Here is a 20375-nt window from a genome sequence, read left to right as displayed (position 1 = left end):
ACAGGTAGACTCCACGGCCAGGTAGACTCCACGGCCAGGTAGACTCCACGGCCAGGTAGACTCCACGGCCAAGTAGACTCCACTGACAGGTAGACTCCACGGCCAGGTAGACTCCACAGCCAGGTAGACTCCACTAGCAGGTAGACTCCACTGCCAGGTAGACTCCACGGCCAGGTAGACTCCACTGACAGGTAGACTCCACTGCCAGGTAGACTCCACGGCCAGGTAGACTCCACTGCCAGGTAGACTCCACGGCCAGGTAGACTCCACGGCCAGGTAGACTCCACGGCCAGGTAGACTCCACGGCCAGGTAGACTCCACGGCCAGGTAGACTCCACTGACAGGTAGACTCCAGGGCCAGGTAGACTCCACTGACAGGTAGACTCCAGGGCCAGGTAGACTCCACGGCCAGGTAGACTCCAGGGCCAGGTAGACTCCACGGCCAGGTAGACTCCCCTGACAGGTAGACTCCACGGCCAGGTAGACTCCACTGACAGGTAGACTCCACGGCCAGGTAGACTCCACGGCCAGGTAGACTCCACGGCCAGGTAGACTCCCCTGACAGGTAGACTCCCCTGACAGGTAGACTCCCCGGCCAGGTAGACTCCACGGCCAGGTAGACTCCACGGCCAGGTAGACTCCACGGCCAGGTAGACTCCACTGACAGGTAGACTCCACTGACAGGTAGACTCCACAGACAGGTAGACTCCACGGCCAGGTAGACTCCCCTGACAGGTAGGCTCCACGGCCAGGTAGACTCCACGGCCAGGTAGACTCCACGGCCAGGTAGACTCCACGGCCAGGTAAACTCCACGGCCAGGTAGACTCCCCTGCCAGGTAGACTCCACGGCCAGGTAGACTCCCCTGCCAGGTAGACTCCCCTGCCAGGTAGACTCCACGGCCAGGTAGACTCCACGGCCAGGTAAACTCCACGGCCAGGTAGACTCCACGGCCAGGTAAACTCCACGGCCAGGTAGACTCCACGGCCAGGTAAACTCCACGGCCAGGTAGACTCCACTGACAGGTAGACTCCACGGCCAGGTAAACTCCACGGCCAGGTAGACTCCCCTGACAGGTAAACTCCACGGCCAGGTAGACTCCCCTGACAGGTAAACTCCACGGCCAGGTAGACTCCACGGCCAGGTAGACTCCCCTGACAGGTAGACTCCCCTGACAGGTAGACTCCACGGCCAGGTAAACTCCACGGCCAGGTAGACTCCACGGCCAGGTAGACTCCACGGCCAGGTAGACTCCACTGACAGGTAAATGCTTCCAGCTCACAGAAGTGTGGCTACGTGAAGACACTGTGTAAACATTTCTAAATGCATGTTTGATTGAATACCTGCCTGTGTGTCACTATTGAAGAGGAATTGGGAAAGTGGTTAAAAATCCCCACAAAGTATAAACAACATCCATCTCGTTTTGTAGTACTATATAGATCTGTAACTATCTTTTTGGTACTATATAGATCTGTAACTATCTTTTTGGTTTTTGTACAGACTTGTGACTTTGTCTCGTCCTACGATGGCGACAAGGTTGCAACGAATTTCTTTTGTATTGTAGTTTTTTGTTAAAGCTGTGTTACTGTTAAAAACTGTGGTACTGTTTTAATGTGTGCAATCAAGCAAAGTCAAATGGTTTACAGTTGACTTTACACCATTATCGATGTGCCACTCACTCTTCTGTCATGTTTGTGTTCCTGCAGTCTCTCTCTCTCTCTCTCTCTCTCTATTTAACTCTATCAATCCTTACTGGGTTGCTGGACTCTTGTCTTCTCATCATCTCATAATCAGTGGGGCTAGGAGTATTTCCTTTCCTGACCATGTGACCTGACCAGGAGAAACTCTAAACTCCTAGCCCTAATCCTCAGTACTTACTAATCCTCAGTACCAATACATGGCAGCCATTTTGACATGGCGGCCATTTTGAATGATCAGGTACCAGCTAAGTATGATTCTGCTGCTATCAAAACACTCAACTTTTCCACCAGACAGTGATGTATACAGGTTATACTAACCAGTGTATACTACAGTGTACTACTGTAGATACTAAACAGTGTATACTACAGTGAATTCCTGTGTATACTAACCAGTGTATACTAGTGTACTCCAGTGTATACTAACCAGTGTATACTACAGTGTACACTAACCAGTGTATACTACAGTGTACACTAACCAGTGTATACTACATTCTAACGAGAAAGGCCCAGTTATGACAGAAACACAGATGTATGCACATAAATTGCTAGATAGAAGCAAAGTATTTGTCCCAATAAGCTTCACTAAGAGATCTCTCAACGAGGAAGGAAAAGAGGAATGGATGGAGTGAAGGAGGGAGGGATGGGGAAAGGAGGGAGCAGTGGGGAAAGGAGGGAGGAAATGAGGGAGGGATGGGGAAAGGAGGGAGCAGTGGGGAAAGGAGGGAGGAAATGAGGGAGGGATGGGGAAAGGAGGGAGGGATGGGGAAAGGAGGGAGCAGTGGGGAAAGGAGGGAGGAAATGAGGGAGGGATGGGGAAAGGAGGGAGGGATGGGGAAAGGAGGGAGCAGTGGGGAAAGGAGGGAGGAAATGAGGGAGGGATGGGGAAAGGAGGGAGGGATGGGGAAAGGAGGGAGGAAAGGAGGGAGGGATGGGGAAAGGAGGGAGGAAATGAGGGAGGGATGGGAAAAGGAGGGAGCAGTGGGGAAAGGAGGGAGGGATGGGGAAAGGGGGGAGGGGTGGGGAAAGGAGGGAGGAAAGGAGGGAGGGATGGGGAAAGGAGGGAGGGATGGAGGAAAGGAGGGAGGAAAGGAGGGGAAAGGAGGGAGGAAAGGAGGGAGGGATGGGGGAAAGGAGGGAGGAAAGGAGGGAGGAATGGGTGAAGGAGGGAGGGATGGGTGAAAGGAGGGAGGGATGGGGAAAGGAGGGAGGGAGGGATGGAGGAAAGGAGGGAGGGATGGAGGAAAGGAGGGAGGAATGGGTGAAGGAGGGAGGGATGGGTGAAAGGAGGGAGGGATGGGGAAAGGAGGGAGGGAGGGATGGAGGAAAGGAGGGAGGAAAGGAGGGAGGGATGGGGGAAAGGAGGGCGGGATGGAGGAAAGGAGGGAGGGATGGGGAAAGGAGAGAGGAAAGGAGGGAGGAATGGGTGGGTGAAGGAGGGAGGAATGGGTGGGTGAAGGAGGGAGGAATGGGTGGGTGAAGGAGGGAGGGATGGGTGAAAGGAGGGAGGGAGGGATGAGGAAAGGAGGGAGGGAGGGATGGAGGAAAGGAGGGAGGAAAGGAGGGAGGGATGGAGGGAGGGATGGGGAAAGGAGGGAGGGATGGGGAAAGGAGGGAGCAGTGGGGAAAGGAGGGAGGAAATGAGGGAGGGATGGGGAAAGGAGGGAGGGATGGGGAAAGGAGGGAGGAAAGGAGGGAGGGATGGGGAAAGGAGGGAGGAAATGAGGGAGGGATGGGAAAAGGAGGGAGCAGTGGGGAAAGGAGGGAGGGATGGGGAAAGGGGGGAGGGGTGGGGAAAGGAGGGAGGAAAGGAGGGAGGGATGGGGAAAGGAGGGAGGGATGGAGGAAAGGAGGGAGGAAAGGAGGGGAAAGGAGGGAGGAAAGGAGGGAGGGATGGGGGAAAGGAGGGAGGAAAGGAGGGAGGAATGGGTGAAGGAGGGAGGGATGGGTGAAAGGAGGGAGGGATGGGGAAAGGAGGGAGGGAGGGATGGAGGAAAGGAGGGAGGGATGGAGGAAAGGAGGGAGGAATGGGTGAAGGAGGGAGGGATGGGTGAAAGGAGGGAGGGATGGGGAAAGGAGGGAGGGAGGGATGGAGGAAAGGAGGGAGGAAAGGAGGGAGGGATGGGGGAAAGGAGGGCGGGATGGAGGAAAGGAGGGAGGGATGGGGAAAGGAGAGAGGAAAGGAGGGAGGAATGGGTGGGTGAAGGAGGGAGGAATGGGTGGGTGAAGGAGGGAGGAATGGGTGGGTGAAGGAGGGAGGGATGGGTGAAAGGAGGGAGGGAGGGATGAGGAAAGGAGGGAGGGAGGGATGGAGGAAAGGAGGGAGGAAAGGAGGGAGGGATGGAGGGAGGGATGGGGAAAGGAGGGAGGGATGGAGGAAAGGAGGGAGGAATGGGTGAAGGTAATTTTCTCATTGGAATGCTCCCAGATATATAAGCGTTCTCTCTCTGATTCAGTACCCGTGCAATAAGTATATGTGTGACTATTATATTTCTGTCAAGTGTCTCACTACTCAAGTTTCGCCATGTATAATGTTGACGAGGACCTATCTTTTCAGGCACCACGGTGTTATTATGACTGATATTGCACCTGCCCAATGAAACGTGTCCGTTTCAAGGACCTTTGACCCAGGAAGTAGATACATTTTTGTCTTGTCATGGCACAAGTAGATGATGTCATCCTTTTGTGTGTATCACAGCAATGAATGAGCAACAACTTGTGGTATTTCCAAACAGCATCAAATAAGTATTGTTAAGTTTAGACTATATAGTGCCTTATAATACTCGCCTATTTTGATAAAGTTTAAGTTATGTTAGTAATAACTGTGTGTTATGGTATGTATGTATGTTAACTGGAATGTCCATTGCGTGTGTGATGTAAAGGATTTGGTTGTTATGGTTGTTTTTAGTATGTTATGATATGTTATGGGAGTTTATGGAAGAGTCATTCTGTTTTTCATTCACCACTTCTCTCATTCACCTTCATCTAGGCAACAAATGACCAGCCTAGTGTAATGTCTTTGGTTTAAACCCTATCATGGTCAGCAACTAGCTAACCTAGTGTAATGTCTTTGGTTTAAACCCTATCATGGTCAACAGCTAACCTAGTGTAATGTCTTTGGTTTAAACCCCATCATGGTCAACAGCTAACCTAGTGTAATGTCTTTGGTTTAAACCCCATCATGGTCAACAGCTAACCTAGTGTAATGTCTTTGGTTTAAACCCCATCATGGTCAACAGCTAGCTAACCTAGTGTAATGTCTTTGGTTTAAACCCCATCATGGTCAACAGCTAACCTAGTGTAATGTCTTTGGTTTAAACCCCATCATGGTCAACAGCTAGCTAACCTAGTGTAATGTCTTTGGTTTAAACCCCATCATGGTCAACAGCTAGCTAACCTAGTGTAATGTCTTTGGTTTAAACCCCATCATGGTCAACAGCTAACCTAGTGTAATGTCTTTGGTTTAAACCCCATCATGGTCAACAGCTAACCTAGTGTAATGTCTTTGGTTTAAACCCCATCATGGCCAACAGCTAACCTAGTGTAATGTCTTTGGTTTAAACCCCATCATGGTCAACAGCTAACCTAGTGTAATGTCTTTGGTTTAAACCCCATCATGATCAGCAGCTAACCTAGTGTAATGTCTTTGGTTTAAACCCCATCATGGTCAACAGCTAACCTAGTGTAATGTCTTTGGTTTAAACCCCATCATGGTCAACAGCTAACCTAGTGTAATGTCTTTGGTTTAAACCCCATCATGGTCAACAGCTAACCTAGTGTAATGTCTTTGGTTTAAACCCCACAACAGTCAACAGCTAACCTAGTGTAATGTCTTTGGTTTAAACCCCATCATGGTCAACAGCTAACCTAGTGTAATGTCTTTGGTTTAAACCCCATCATGATCAACAGCTAACCTAGTGTAATGTCTTTGGTTTAAACCCCATCATGGTCAACAGCTAACCTAGTGTAATGTCTTTGGTTTAAACCCCATCATGGTCAACAGCTAACCTAGTGTAATGTCTTTGGTTTAAACCCCAACATGGTCAACAGCTAGCTAACCTAGTGTAATGTCTTTGGTTTAAACCCCATCATGGTCAACAGCTAACCTAGTGTAATGTCTTTGGTTTAAACCCCATCATGGTCAACAGCTAACCTAGTGTAATGTCTTTGGTTTAAACCCCATCATGGTCAACAGCTAACCTAGTGTAATGTCTTTGGTTTAAACCCCATCATGATCAACAGCTAACCTAGTGTAATGTCTTTGGTTTAAACCCCATCATGGTCAACAGCTAACCTAGTGTAATGTCTTTGGTTTAAACCCCATCATGATCAACAGCTAACCTAGTGTAATGTCTTTGGTTTAAACCCCATCATGGTCAGCAGCTAACCTAGTGTAATGTCTTTGGTTTAAACCCCATCATGGTCAACAGCTAACCTAGTGTAATGTCTTTGGTTTAAACCCCATCATGGTCAGCAGCTAGCTAACCTAGTGTAATGTCTTTGGTTTAAACCCCAACATGGTCAACAGCTAACCTAGTGTAATGTATTTGGTTTAAACCCCACAACAGTCAACAGCTAACCTAGTGTAATGTCTTTGGTTTAAACCCCACAACAGTCAACAGCTAACCTAGTGTAATGTCTTTGGTTTAAACCCCATCATGGTCAACAGCTAACCTAGTGTAATGTATTTGGTTTAAACCCCATCATGGTCAGCAGCTAGCTAACCTAGTGTAATGTCTTTGGTTTAAACCCCAACATGGTCAACAGCTAACCTAGTGTAATGTATTTGGTTTAAACCCCACAACAGTCAACAGCTAACCTAGTGTAATGTCTTTGGTTTAAACCCCACAACAGTCAACAGCTAACCTAGTGTAATGTCTTTGGTTTAAACCCCAACATGGTCAACAGCTAGCTAACCTAGTGTAATGTCTTTGGTTTAAACCCCATCATGATCAGCAGCTAACCTAGTGTAATGTCTTTGGTTTAAACCCCATCATGATCAACAGCTAACCTAGTGTAATGTCTTTGGTTTAAACCCCAACATGGTCAACAGCTAACCTAGTGTAATGTCTTTGGTTTAAACCCCATCATGGTCAACAGCTAACCTAGTGTAATGTCTTTGGTTTAAACCCCATCATGGTCAACAGCTAACCTAGTGTAATGTCTTTGGTTTAAACCCCATCATGGTCAACAGCTAGCTAACCTAGTGTAATGTCTTTGGTTTAAACCCCAACATGGTCAACAGCTAGCTAACCTAGTGTAATGTCTTTGGTTTAAACCCCAACATGGTCAACAGCTAACCTAGTGTAATGTCTTTGGTTTAAACCCCATCATGGTCAAGAGCTAACCTAGTGTAATGTCTTTGGTTTAAACCCCATCATGGTCAACAGCTAGCTAACCTAGTGTAATGTCTTTGGTTTAAACCCCATCATGGTCAACAGCTAACCTAGTGTAATGTCTTTGGTTTAAACCCCAACATGGTCAACAGCTAACCTAGTGTAATGTCTTTGGTTTAAACCCCATCATGATCAGCAGCTAGCTAACCTAGTGTAATGTCTTTGGTTTAAACCCCATCATGGTCAACAGCTAACCTAGTGTAATGTCTTTGGTTTAAACCCCATCATGGTCAACAGCTAACCTAGTGTAATGTCTTTGGTTTAAACCCCATCATGGTCAACAGCTAGCTAACCTAGTATAATGTCTTTGGTTTAAACCCCAACATGGTCAACAGCTAACCTAGTGTAATGTATTTGGTTTAAACCCCACAACAGTCAACAGCTAACCTAGTGTAATGTCTTTGGTTTAAACCCCACAACAGTCAACAGCTAACCTAGTGTAATGTCTTTGGTTTAAACCCCATCATGGTCAACAGCTAGCTAACCTAGTGTAATGTCTTTGGTTTAAACCCCATCATGGTCAACAGCTAACCTAGTGTAATGTCTTTGGTTTAAACCCCATCATGGTCAACAGCTAACCTAGTGTAATGTCTTTGGTTTAAACCCCATCATGGTCAACAGCTAACCTAGTGTAATGTCTTTGGTTTAAACCCCATCATGGCCAACAGCTAACCTAGTGTAATGTCTTTGGTTTAAACCCCATCATGGTCAACAGCTAACCTAGTGTAATGTCTTTGGTTTAAACCCCAACATGGTCAACAGCTAGCTAACCTAGTGTAATGTCTTTGGTTTAAACCCCAACATGGTCAACAGCTAGGACCTGAGATAAACCTCAGCATGGGATTTAAAATAAGTGTTATCTGCACAAATATGTTGATGAGAGTTGTTTTCTGCATCCTATTGTACCCTATTCCTGATAGAGTGCACTACTTTTGACCAGGGGTCATAGGGCTCTGGTCAAAAGTAGTGCACTATATAGGGAATAGGGTGCCATTTTGGACATAGGCGTAGTGTTTTGGGTATTGAGTCCTGACAATCTGTCAAGTCAGTCAAGCTTGACTGAGTCAGTGACATTCTTTTGTTCCAAAGTGTCACGTTGTTTTGTTTTTTTCTTCATGGCGCTTGGTATGTATTCTTGTATTCTCCTAGAGACTTCAATTTGACTCCTGTGAAAGTTGCCAATTCCAACAGTACCCAATTATGGGTTTGGCACAGACAGAGAGATAACAAACAAGTCACAGTAACTTAGCTACACTTCTATATAAAGATACATGACAATGGCTTTGACATTGTATTTTGTTGTAACTCTGGCCCAGTCCAACCACACCACCACCACCACCACCACCACGTTTGTGCTTTTGCATTCCATTCCAGTTGAAACCTCCCTTTTTATTTAAAGAAAACAGTGAACCTTCTTGTCTGACTGTGTCTGCATCCATCGCAGTATATTCTACATATGGGACTAGGGTGCCATTTCAGACGCATCCTGTGTTAATTAGAATTCCGTTGTCCGTTTTCCCCCCGGCTGTCGTTGGTCATGTGACAAAGCTCCGGTTCCTATTGTTACTCTCTACACTGTCCTCTATGTACGACACAGAAAAAGCATCGTTTTGGAACTCGCTCATTCATTCTTCACAACTTTGTATTGTCCACCACCTCGCTGTACATCTTACAGTGACACGGATCGTCGTGTGCGTCCCAAAAAATGACACCCTATTCCCTTTATAGTGCACTACTACCCATAGGCACAGGTCAAAAGTAGTGCACTATATAGGGTAATAGGGAGCCATTTTGGGACGTAGACGGTTGTCTTTTTATATGCATGGTATTGGTAGCCTACCAGGACTTTTGAGACGGTCCCTTGGCAAACACCTTGATGGGAAGATTTAGCACTTTCTCTCTTTGTACTATGCACTACTACTATAATACTACCACCTTGTTGGTTCTGTTCAGACACGGGTTCAAATACTTCAAGCGTTTGCTCTACCCTGCCTGGAGTGCCAGATGGGCGGGGTTTGTGGGTGTTTTTTTGTTGTTGCGACTGTTCTATTGGTTCCGTTGCTCCAGGCAAGCTCAATCAAGCCCAGATACAGTATTTTGAAATGATTTCCTCATGTCTGATTCTGATATCACTCCCCCAAACTATGTTACTTGAACTTGTGTTTGTCAGTCAAGATCAACTCTCGATGCTTACTACATTGTGTATATGTAAATAACACAGAACACGAAGAATAAAATCTACAAATAAATAACTATTAAATAAATAAAACAGATTTTAATGAAAGCTTCTATCACAGTCACTTATGTGTAATATGTCACCCTCTGGTCATGCTACCACTAAATAAAACTATAAACTATCACATAAATTAATAAATCAATTGTTATTTTCCCCCCCAAATGTGTCATGTGGATGAATAAAACTGGAGTTTATTAAAAAAAAAAAAAAAAGAGACATTTTAAACAGAATATGGCGTGTTAAAAGGAAATAATCAAATGACCTCCGAACAACCTGTACATGTAAACGGTTTTCTGTTTTGAGTGAAACAAGTGCTTTGTCATTTTTCTTCCGTTCCCTGCGGCGACACTGGAAAAAAAATAACAAAAAGTCTGTATGAAATTCTGTTCTTTGTCGACACAAGTTTTTTTGTTACAAATAAACTCAAGTGAAAAAAAATTATTGTGGTGCTTCTGCTTGTGTTAGAGGGTAGTATGATGTGTGACTGTTAGAGAGGACTACGAGAAAGAGAGAGAGCGAATGTACCAGCATGTTTCTTTGTTCATGACAGAATGTGCCAAGAATTGGCTGTGATATGAAAGAGGTTGTGGGTTCGATGTCAAAATAAGAAGAGCAGTGTAGAAAGTGTGAAGGAGTTGGTGACAGGGGCGTACCACAGATTCACCTAATACCTTTTTTGCACTGTTGGTTAGAGCCTGTAAGTAAGCATTTCACTGTAAGGTCTGCACCTGTTGTATTCGGCACACGTGACAAATAAACTTTGATTTGATCCTTGGTATGAAAGAATTGCATATGTTAGCTTAGTAGTAGTCTTGCATTGCCACACCTCCAGAATCATGTCGCCTCCCTCGGAGTTCTGGAGAATTTTGTTTTGCAAAAATAAAAAAAAACGGTTTGAATGGTCTGCTGACTCCCAGCAGCAACATTTTGATTGGATGTTACATTTCAACAACCCCCCCCCCACATACCCCGTTGGTGCTACATGTTATGTTCCTCACTGTTTTCAGACCAGGAAGGACACGTTTTGAAGAGAGTTGTTCTGTATGCTAGTTTACAACATTACAGAAAATGGAAGGAAAAATCAGGAGGAAAAACTGACTTGTGTTTTGTCAGAAGCTCTATATGCAAAATCAACATGGGCTCCACTACGGTCCCTGGTTCGAATCGAACAAAGTGAAATGGTCCACCCACACAGACAGCGTGGTGAAGAAGATGCAGCGGCGCCTCTTCAACCTCAGGAAGCTGAAGAAATTCGGGCTCGTCACCAAAAACACTCACAAACTTTTACAGATACACAATCGAGAGCATCCTGTCGGGCTGTATCACCACCTGGTACGGCAACTGCTCCGCCCACAACTGTAAGGCTCTCCAGAGAGTAGTGAGGTCTGCACAACGCATCACCGGGTGCAAACTACCTGCCCTCCAGGACACCTACAGCACCCGATGTCACAGGAAGGCCAAAAAGATCATCAAGGACAACAACCACCCGAGCCACTGCCTGTTCACCCCGCTATCATCCAGAAGGTGAGGTGAGTACAGGTGTATCAAAGCAGGGACCGAGAGACTGAAAAACAGCTTCTATCTCAAGGCCATCAGACTGTTAAACAACCATCACTAACATTGAGTGGCTGCTGCCAACATACTGACTCAACTCCAGCCACTTTCATAATGGGAAAATTGATGTAATCAATGTATCACTAGCCACTTTAAACAATGCCACTTCATATGTTTACATACCCTACATCACTCATCTCATATCTATATACTGTACTCTATACCATCTACTGCATCTTGCCTATGCCGTTCGTCCATCACTCATTCATATATTTTTATATACATATTCTTATTCATCCCTTTACACTTGTGTGTATAAGTTAGTTGTTGTGAAATTGTTAGGTTAGATTACTTGTTAGATATTACTGCATGGTCGGAACTAGAAGCACAAGCATTTCACTACACTCACATTAACATCTGCTAACCATGTGTATGTGACCAATAAAATGTGATTTGATTTGAATCCAGGCTGAAATCACATCCGGCCGTCATTGTAAATAAGAATTTGTTCTTAACTGACTTGCCTTGTTAAATAAAGGTTGACGAGCACTGTCGCACCTACAACATTATTCTAGGAAGCATTATTGGGGCTTCTCCCCAAGCAAGGCTTTTAATTGGTTTGACGTGTAGCGAGTCATCACTGATTCACACTGGCTCTCCATCCCTAATTTAACTATTGTTTAGTAAAAAAGACAAGTGCAGCTGATAAAACTGCTCGCGTTATGGAGACAGAGGACATGTAGGTGTAGCCCATCTATCCCAAAATAATATGGCATGTTGCCGCCTTGGCAAAATATGGTATGTCATACGCTTTTTTTTTGTCCAGACAGCATCAGATACATGGGCTACATAGAGGGAGATAGAGGGGTGCTGTTTAGCTCGGGTGCTTTCTCCGGTGAAATATCTTTCAGACACTGGCCAATTGAAGGAAAATTGGCGGGTGCACATTGCAGTGTTCGGATATTGGAATTATTTTCGATGAACGTGCAAAGACCACTTACTTTTTGAAGTGATTTATTTGACAATCAGATGAAAACATCATCATGACTGGTTGTGTTTGTGACATGAAATGGTAATACATTTTTACAGTTAAATGACATATTTATTATAAAACCATTTTTTTTTTAAATGTGCACGCAGAGGAGCGGGGGCCTTAGACTGGCCTTTGCCTGCACATCTCCAGCGCCCACATCACTCAGCCACATGGCCTCAAACTGAACCATTTTGTTTCTCTCCGTCACCCACACATTTTCAACATTTAGATAATGAAGCATTTGACCTTTCCATTGAATTAACGACGGAGGATTGGTTGATTTAGAGTTTTTTAAGTTACTTTTCTCATCAGTCATCTTAAAATAACGTTATCGTCCAACCCATCAGATATCTCACGCCACCCATATACCATGTCTTGAAATATGCAGACAGACGGATTAAAAGTAAAATGTACATTGTGATATTTCTGACAGGCAATTTTCTACCACCGCCCATAACTTTTGAACTTTATAGCGTTCCCAGAAGGCATGGATTATTGAGTCATTGTTCGTTTACAGATGACTGCCGTTGTGCTGTGGAATTTGGGAATTTTGTCTCATGTAATAAATTCTATACATTCGTTTATACTGGATTAAACATACATTTTCGTTAACTGTAATTTCGTTGGTTATGTTCCAGCATTCCCTCCACCTTGTGCCAATATTAGTTCCTTTTACATTTTGGTTGTAATAGTTTATATTTTTTACTAAGAGATTGTCAGTTGGATATGCTCTCTGCAAGGTTTTGTATATCTTACCTATCATATGAATATCATTTTCTTACTCAAATAGGATTCCCTCAAGATTGCTGTGACGTCCAAAAGACTTCAAATGATATGACATTTTTAAATTGCATGTATTCGAAAATAACTACAATTGGTCAGCCCAAAAATGCTTTTTAATTCTGTCTTGGAAATACATATATTGCCTATTACCAAGTAATGTACGGTTTTCTGTGCGTGTAGTCTAAGGGCAAAATGATCGGTGAATTCCCGAAAAGCTATCCAAGGATTGTTCCATAGGGTTTGTAGGGAATGATTTTGGTTCTTGTAGAACGTTTCATTGTCTTCCATATTGTTATAGTGTTCTTAACTATGACGTTGTTAATGTTCTAAGTTTTATCCTTTGAAAGCAGAAACGTGAGAATATTCTGTAGGGTGAGAATGCGCATCTTCAACATGTGCCTTTTGTTCCGCTTTAGCGCATTTAACTGTAAAAGCCCTGGGTGGCAAATTGATACAATTCCAAGTCTGGAAGGTTAAACATCACACGCAGATTTAGGAAGATGTAAAATTGGCCTTATTGTTCTATGAGTTTTATTAGCCCATAAAAAGTCTTATGACGGAGTATACTTTTTTTTTTTTTATAGAATACATCGGTGGGGTAATTAGTATTACCGAGAAAAAAATATAAAAACTTTTGGAGCCGTACCATTCTGAAGAGGTTTTTTCTACGTGTAAGATTTATGCGAAGATTGTTCCATTTAATGAGATCTGCTTTCATATTGTTAAGTAATGGGATAAAGTTATCTTTATATATGTTTTCACCAGGGTTGGGGAGTAACGGATTACATGTAAGGGATTACTAAAACGTTCATTGTAATCTGTTACATTACCAGCAAAACAATTATTGTAATCAGATTACAGATACGTTTGCAAAACTAGATGATTACTTTGACGATTACTTTTAAATTCAGAAAGGATGTTTGCGAAAAAAATATTTCACACTTCTCTGTTTTCTCAGTGAAAAAAAAAGGCGCAAATTTAAGTTTGTACCACTTGAACGAGTCTGACCACAAGTCAGACTGACATGATGACACAACAAATGTGTTTGATCAATCGCTGAAAAAGAGCAGAAATAGGCTTTTGTGGGCTAAAGTCCAAGCTGTATCTTCCAATGGTGTGACTGCTGTCGGCATTCAAAGATGATCCAACTTGAATAAACACTTGGAGGTAAAAATGACAGCAGTGGTGTAGTCAACGGCGATACGGATGTCACTTATTATTGATATCTACATAGCTCATTGATGTGAATCACACTGCTTCTCTCTCATTTAGCTATTTGCGCCTTACGGATTGTGGTTGTTGTGGATGTCTGTTCACAAATCTAAATGTGTATTTGAACCCAATAATGGTTGAATTCAAGAAGTTTAAACTCCCTATCAATCATTGTTTTTGTAACCAGTGGACAGACAGTGAAAAATGTGCTCTTGCAACATCTGCATAGTGCGGATCCCAGCCTATGGAATACAAGTGGGGGCTTTTATTGCTCAATCTAATTCATGCTGATAAAATAAATACATCTAATGGGCACGTGCTCAATCTCACACTTTTGATTGACTTAAAGGGGTACTATGTAGTTGTTACATGCATTTTTGAATTGATCAATTTATATAGACCCATTGATTGTTAAATAATATAACTTGTAAATGCCTCATGAGCTAAGTTCAACTGTCACACCCCATCAAAACCCAAAATACAAGCTTGTTTTACTCCACTGTCTGTTAACATTGTACATGTAAAGAAACACTGTATATCCTCATAACATGGTTAAAACAATCATTTTGATATCATGGATGGTCAGTCCTGGTTACATTTCTCCAGGCCCATCCCTCAGCTTCTCCAGGTCAATCAGTCTCCATGACAACTAAAACCATAAACAACAGAGTAGGGCTGGCTAATAAGTCCTTAGTTTTGGGGTTATGCTCAGGTAAAACAATTTGACTAATCTATACTTCAATATGTCAAAGTCCTATTCTTGAAGATCAAAGGGTATAACATTTATTGGAATGACTGGAATTCTGATAGACTTTGGTTTTTAATGTAAAGATCAAATTTAATTGTATTATTATGTGTAGTAGAAAGGGATGGATTCCAAGATGGCGTAGCAGTCAGACGTCTTTGTCTCGTCCCGTGTATATCTTTTTTTATATATTTTTCTTCGCATTCTTTTTAATATTTTCCTAAACCTCAACTTCTAAATACTCTCCTGCAACCCGCCTCACCCAATGTGGTGTGGATCTGTTTTTCTCTCTAAATTATTTATATTTACCTCCGAACTGGAATACCTCAACTGAAGCTAGCTAGCTAACTAGCTACCAGCTATCAGCCAGCTAACTTTTAGCTCGGAAATCTCTCGCCAGTTCGTACATTTCGCGTTTCAAACCAGAACATACCGGACTAGCTAGCTAACCGCAACCCGGGTTGACTACTCCTGGCTAACGTTTCCGTCCCGGAGCAAGCACCAACTAGCCTGGGGCTAGCCCATGCTAGACCAATCTCCCGGCTAGGGCTCCTGGGCTACTCCTGAAGCCCACTCCCCGGCTACAATATCCGGACCCCTTCTACTGCCGGTACAGGGCACGGAACCCCGCCGATCGTTCACGACTGGAATACCGACATAATCTGCCAGAGGATCCCAACAGGCCCCTCAGGCGCGACATCCCCTGAAGGCCCATTCTGCTAACCGCGGCCTGCTAGCTATCTAGAGCATATTGGACTGTTAGCTGATCCACCGGCCAGTTTCTTGGACCACTATACCCATTTTGCCAATTGGACTTGGACCCCTATGCTACTTGGAACCCTACTAATCCACGACTGGTCTATCGACGTCACCGCACGAGGAGGCAAAAACAGACTTTTCCCCCATTGCGACGTCCCTCTAAAGCCCTTATGCTAGCTTGCAAGCCCCGGCCTGCTAACTGTCTGAATTGCCGTGTCCCCAGCCAACCCAACCATGTTTGTTTGACTGGAAAGCTGAGTGTGCTATTATGATACAATCAGTACTTGTTGCATTTACAACTTGTCTAAGGAATACCAACTGATTTCACCCAGTGTTTGGCTGTGAATTGACTGCATTGTTTGAATGGAATGTTGGCATATTGGCAGTTAATTAGAAAAATGTATGGAATCATTCCTCTTAAACTGTCTGGCTAGCTAGCTAATAAATATAGTGCAGCTAAATTCTTCAAATTCATTATTTTACACCATGTCTTTTAAAACCTCTTTGGGATAGGTGGGGCGCGAAATTCAAAATACAACATTCGTAATATTAAACATTAATGAAAATACAAGTGTCTTATATCGTTTAAAAGCTTAACTTCTTGTTAATCCAGCTGCTTTGTCAGATTTCAAAAAGGCTTTACCGCAAAAGCATACCATGCGATTATCTGAGGACAGCGCCCCGCGTACAAAAGCATTAAAAACATTTTCCAAACAAGCAGAGGCGTCACGAAAGTCAGAAATAGCGATAAAATAAATCACTTACCTTTGAAGATCTTCCTCTGTTTGCAATCCCAAGGGTCCCAGCTACATAACAAATGGTCATTTTGTTCGATAAAGTCCTTCTTTATATCCCAAAACAGTCAGTTTAGTTGGCGCGCTTGATTCAGTAATCCACCTGTTTCCCTCGTTCAAAATGCATACAAAGGAATCCCAAAAGTTACCAATAAACTTCATCCAAACAAGTCAAACAACGTTTCTAATCAATCCTCAGGTACCCTAATATGTAAATAAACAATAAAAATTTAAGACGGAGAATAGTATGTTCATTATCGAAGATAAATAACAAAGTGCGCTCCTTCATTCACGCGCGCCACAATACTACAGTCAAAATGAGAGCCACTTAGAAAAACTACAAATTCTAGCTCATTTTTCAAAAAACAAGCCTGAAACTTTCTAAAGACTGTTGACATCTAGTGGAAGCCCTGGGAACTGCAAACTGGGAGGTATTCCGTTGATTTTCCCATAGACAGCCATTTCAATGGGTGGTGACCTCAAAAAAAGAAAATATCTGTTATACTCAGACATTATTTTAACAGTTTTAGAAACTTCAGAGTGTTTTCCATCCATTACTACCAATTATATGCATATCCTAGCTTCTGGGCCTGAGTTTACTTTGGGTACGTCATTCATCCGAATTTCCGAGTACTTACCTATTCCTAAAAAGATAACAGCACTGGCAAAGCATGGTTGACCAACTCCCTGAACAAAATGGCTGCCCTTTATCCCGTCTTTGTTTTTTTACCTTAATTTAACTAGGCAAGTCAGTTAAGAACAAATTCTTATTTTCAATGACGGCCTAGAAAAAGTGGGTTAACTGCCTTGTTCAGGGGCAGAACGACAAATATGTACCTTGTCAGCTCGGGGATTTGAACTTGTAACCTTTCGGTTACTAGGCCACTAGGCCTAGCTACGCTGCCGCCCCAAGCAGGTTCATAAGCAGGTTCATGTCCATTCTAGTAATGTAATTCCTAATTCTATGGGGGGCGACCTCCAGGTTGAGAAGTTGCCTTCCATCCAAGAGGTTATGGGTTCAAAACCCCATCTCTTCCTGTTTTAGTAGACTTTTCTGTGGATGTCGATGTCAAAAAATTATAAAGGGAAGTGTAATGAGAGTGAAGAAGTCTATGGCTCTGGCGTAAGGATCTCATCAACCAAAGCACAGGGCTGTAGGTTTGAACCCAGTTCTGGCTCTCTATCATGGTTTGTCTTCACATGTAGGACTCTGCTGCAGAGCCAGCCAAGGCTGCTGGGATTGGCTGTCACACGTAGGACTCTGCTGCAGAGCCAGCCAAGGCTGCTGAGATTGGCTGTCACACGTAAATTGTCTGGAAGGGAGTGATAAGCGTGAGTGATCAATCCTGGGGTTCTGGAACAATTTTAGCCTATTAAAATACTGAGCTTTTTCCAGAGCTTTTTCTCCTGAGTACAGAAGTCGTTCAGTAGAGGAAACTCAACACTTCCATCCCTGTCAGTGTCACTACACAGCCAGGTCAACTGTGATACAAGTCCGTATTCCATGTCCATCCATGTCTGAGGACGTCGGGAGATGACATGGAAACCCACCACTAGGGGCAACAGTGAGCACTGTTCTGTTACCTTCAAGGAGTTTTCATCTGCCTCTGATTCCAAAGGTTGCAAGTTTGAATCCAGCAATATAAAGTTGTTTTTGATATTTATGTTTTAAACTGATCCTTAACCCTTACCATTCGGAGTTATTGCCTGAACATATTTCCCTAACATAAACAATTCTGAGTTAATGCCTAACATAACCTAAACCCTTTGAAATTTGAGCAAGGCTCTGGAGCACAATTGGAGGTTCTAACCCCAGTCAAGGCTCTGGATCATGGTTGGAGGTTATAACCCCAGTCAAGGCTCTCTGGAGCATGGTTGGAGGTTCTAAACCCAGTCAAGGTTCTGGAGCATGGTTGGAGGTTCTAACCCCAGTCAAGGCTCTCTGGAGCATGGTTGGAGGTTCTAAACCCAGTCAAGGTTCTGGAGCATGGTTGGAGGTTCTAACCCCAGTCAAGGCTCTGCAGCATGGTTGGAGGTTCTAACCCCAGTCAAGGCTCTCTGGAGCATGGTTGGAGGTTCTAACCCCAGTCAAGGTTCTGGAGCATGGTTGGAGGTTCTAACCCCAGTCAAGGCTCTCTGGAGCATGGTTGGAGGTTCTAACCCCAGTCAAGGTTCTGGAGCATGGTTGGAGGTTCTAAACCCAGTCAAGGTTCTGGAGCATGGTTGGAGGTTCTAACCCCAGTCAAGGATCAGGATCATGGTTGGAGGTTCTAACCCCAGTCAAGGCTCTCTGGAGCATGGTTGGAGGTTCTAACCCCAGTCAAGGCTCAGGAGCTTCCCCATCTAAACTCCAGAGCATGGTTGCAGGTTAAACTCTGGTTAAGTCTCAAGATCATGCCCTCTGCTGGTCAGCAGGTCAAAGTGAGACAAATTAGCTACTGTGGGTTTAAGTTACCAGGCACAGAAACCGCCAGGTGCCAATGATTCATTGTGTGCAATTATTTTCACGTCCGTCTAATTTAGTCCGGATTCAATACGACCGCGCTGCATACTGTATGTCGACTCAATTGGAAATGACCTTTAAAAATTGTACGTAGCCGACAAAGTGCGATACTAATGGTTTGTTTACATAACAGGTTAGGAGAATGAGGTTAAGGTTAGAAAAAGGGTTAGGCTAAAATGCAACAGTTTTCAATAACTGTTGTCCCCGGTGCCATCTAGCCACTAGCGTAAACAAACCTTCAGTATCATAACACCGGCCTTTAACTACCTTTACATCACTCACACTCCTGCCTCGTCAAATCATTCATTCTACAACACGCTCACTCCTGCCTCGTCAAATCATTCATTCTACCTATACATCACGCTCACTCCTGCCTCTTCAAATCATTCATTCTACCTCTACATCACGCTCACTCCTGCCTCGTCAAATCATTCATTCTACCTATACATCACTCACACTCCTGCCTCGTCAAATCATTCATTCTACAACACGCTCACTCCTGCCTTGTCAAATCATTCATTCTACATCACGCTCACTCCTGCCTCGTCAAATCATTCATTCTACCTTTACATCACGCTCACTCCTGCCTCGTCAAATCATTCATTCTACCTATACATCACTCACACTCCTGCCTCGTCAAATCATTCATTCTACCTATACATCACTCACACTCCTGCCTCGTCAAATCATTCATTCTACAACACGCTCACTCCTGCCTCATCAAATCATTCATTCTACCTATACATCACGCTCACTCCTGCCTCTTCAAATCATTCATTCTACCTCTACATCACGCTCACTCCTGCCTCGTCAAATCATTCATTCTACCTATACAACACTCACACTCCTGCCTCGTCAAATCATTCATTCTACCTATTCAACACGCTCACTCCTGCCTCGTCAAATCATTCATTCTACAACACGCTCACTCCTGCCTCGTCAAATCATTCATTCTACATCACGCTCACTCCTGCCTCGTCAAATCATGCATTCTACCTATACAACACGCTCACTCCTGCCTCGTCAAATCATTCATTCTACCTATACATCACGCTCACTCCTGCCTCCTCAAATCATTCATTCTACCTATACATCACGCTCACTCCTGCCTCGTCAAATCATTCATTCTACCTATACAACACGCTCACTCCTGCCTCCTCAAATCATTCATTCTACCTCTACATCACGCTCACTCCTGCCTCGTCAAATCATTCATTCTACCTATACAACACGCTCACTCCTGCCTCGTCAAATCATTCATTCTACCTATACATCACTCACACTCCTGCCTCGTCAAATCATTCATTCTACCTACACAACACGTTCACTCCTGCCTCGTCAAATCATTCATTCTACATCACGCTCACTCCTGCCTCGTCAAATCATTCATTCTACATCACGCTCACTCCTGCCTCGTCAAATCATGCATTCTACCTATACATCACGCTCACTCCTGCCTCATCAAATCATTCATTCTACCTACACAACACTCTCACTCCTGCCTCGTCAAATCATTCATTCTACCTATACAACACGCTCACTCCTGCCTCGTCAAATCATTCATTCTACCTATACAACACGCTCACTCCTGCCTCGTCAAATCATTCATTCTACCTATACAACACGCTCACTCCTGCCTCGTCAAATCATAACAAACAACGCAG

General features: G+C 43.9%; 1 protein-coding gene and 3 long non-coding RNA genes across 4 annotated transcripts in view; 1 reads left to right on the top strand and 3 right to left on the bottom strand.

Moving 5' to 3' along the window:
• LOC106610542 (receptor-type tyrosine-protein phosphatase delta) overlaps nt 1-2369 on the top strand; it is a gene marked incomplete at its 5' end in the record, with an annotated part of 114308 nt that extends 111939 nt beyond the window's left edge. Inside the window, 1 exon segment of the mRNA XM_045711457.1 lies at nt 1-2369. This exon segment is cut by the window's left edge and continues 1489 nt beyond it.
• A 2691-nt stretch (nt 2370-5060) lies between these two features.
• On the bottom strand, nt 5061-5597 carry LOC123732115 (uncharacterized). The gene is made up of 3 exons (XR_006762970.1): nt 5517-5597; nt 5329-5469; nt 5061-5093 (listed from the first exon to the last, which is right to left on the bottom strand). It is a non-coding gene; the product is annotated as an uncharacterized lncRNA (long non-coding RNA).
• A 937-nt stretch (nt 5598-6534) lies between these two features.
• Nucleotides 6535-7084, bottom strand: LOC123732117 (uncharacterized). Its single transcript, XR_006762971.1, has 3 exons — nt 7045-7084; nt 6900-6997; nt 6535-6562 (listed from the first exon to the last, which is right to left on the bottom strand). It is a non-coding gene; the product is annotated as an uncharacterized lncRNA (long non-coding RNA).
• A 37-nt stretch (nt 7085-7121) lies between these two features.
• On the bottom strand, nt 7122-7659 carry LOC123732114 (uncharacterized). The gene is made up of 3 exons (XR_006762969.1): nt 7527-7659; nt 7241-7385; nt 7122-7142 (listed from the first exon to the last, which is right to left on the bottom strand). It is a non-coding gene; the product is annotated as an uncharacterized lncRNA (long non-coding RNA).
• Nucleotides 7660-20375: the final 12716 nt, after the last annotated feature.

Source organism: Salmo salar, unplaced genomic scaffold (assembly GCF_905237065.1).
Source record: "Salmo salar unplaced genomic scaffold, Ssal_v3.1, whole genome shotgun sequence".
NCBI classification, from domain to species: Eukaryota; Metazoa; Chordata; class Actinopteri; order Salmoniformes; family Salmonidae; genus Salmo; species Salmo salar.
The sequence above is the reverse complement of the archived record's forward strand: the minus strand, read 5'-3'. Positions and strand labels throughout refer to the sequence as shown.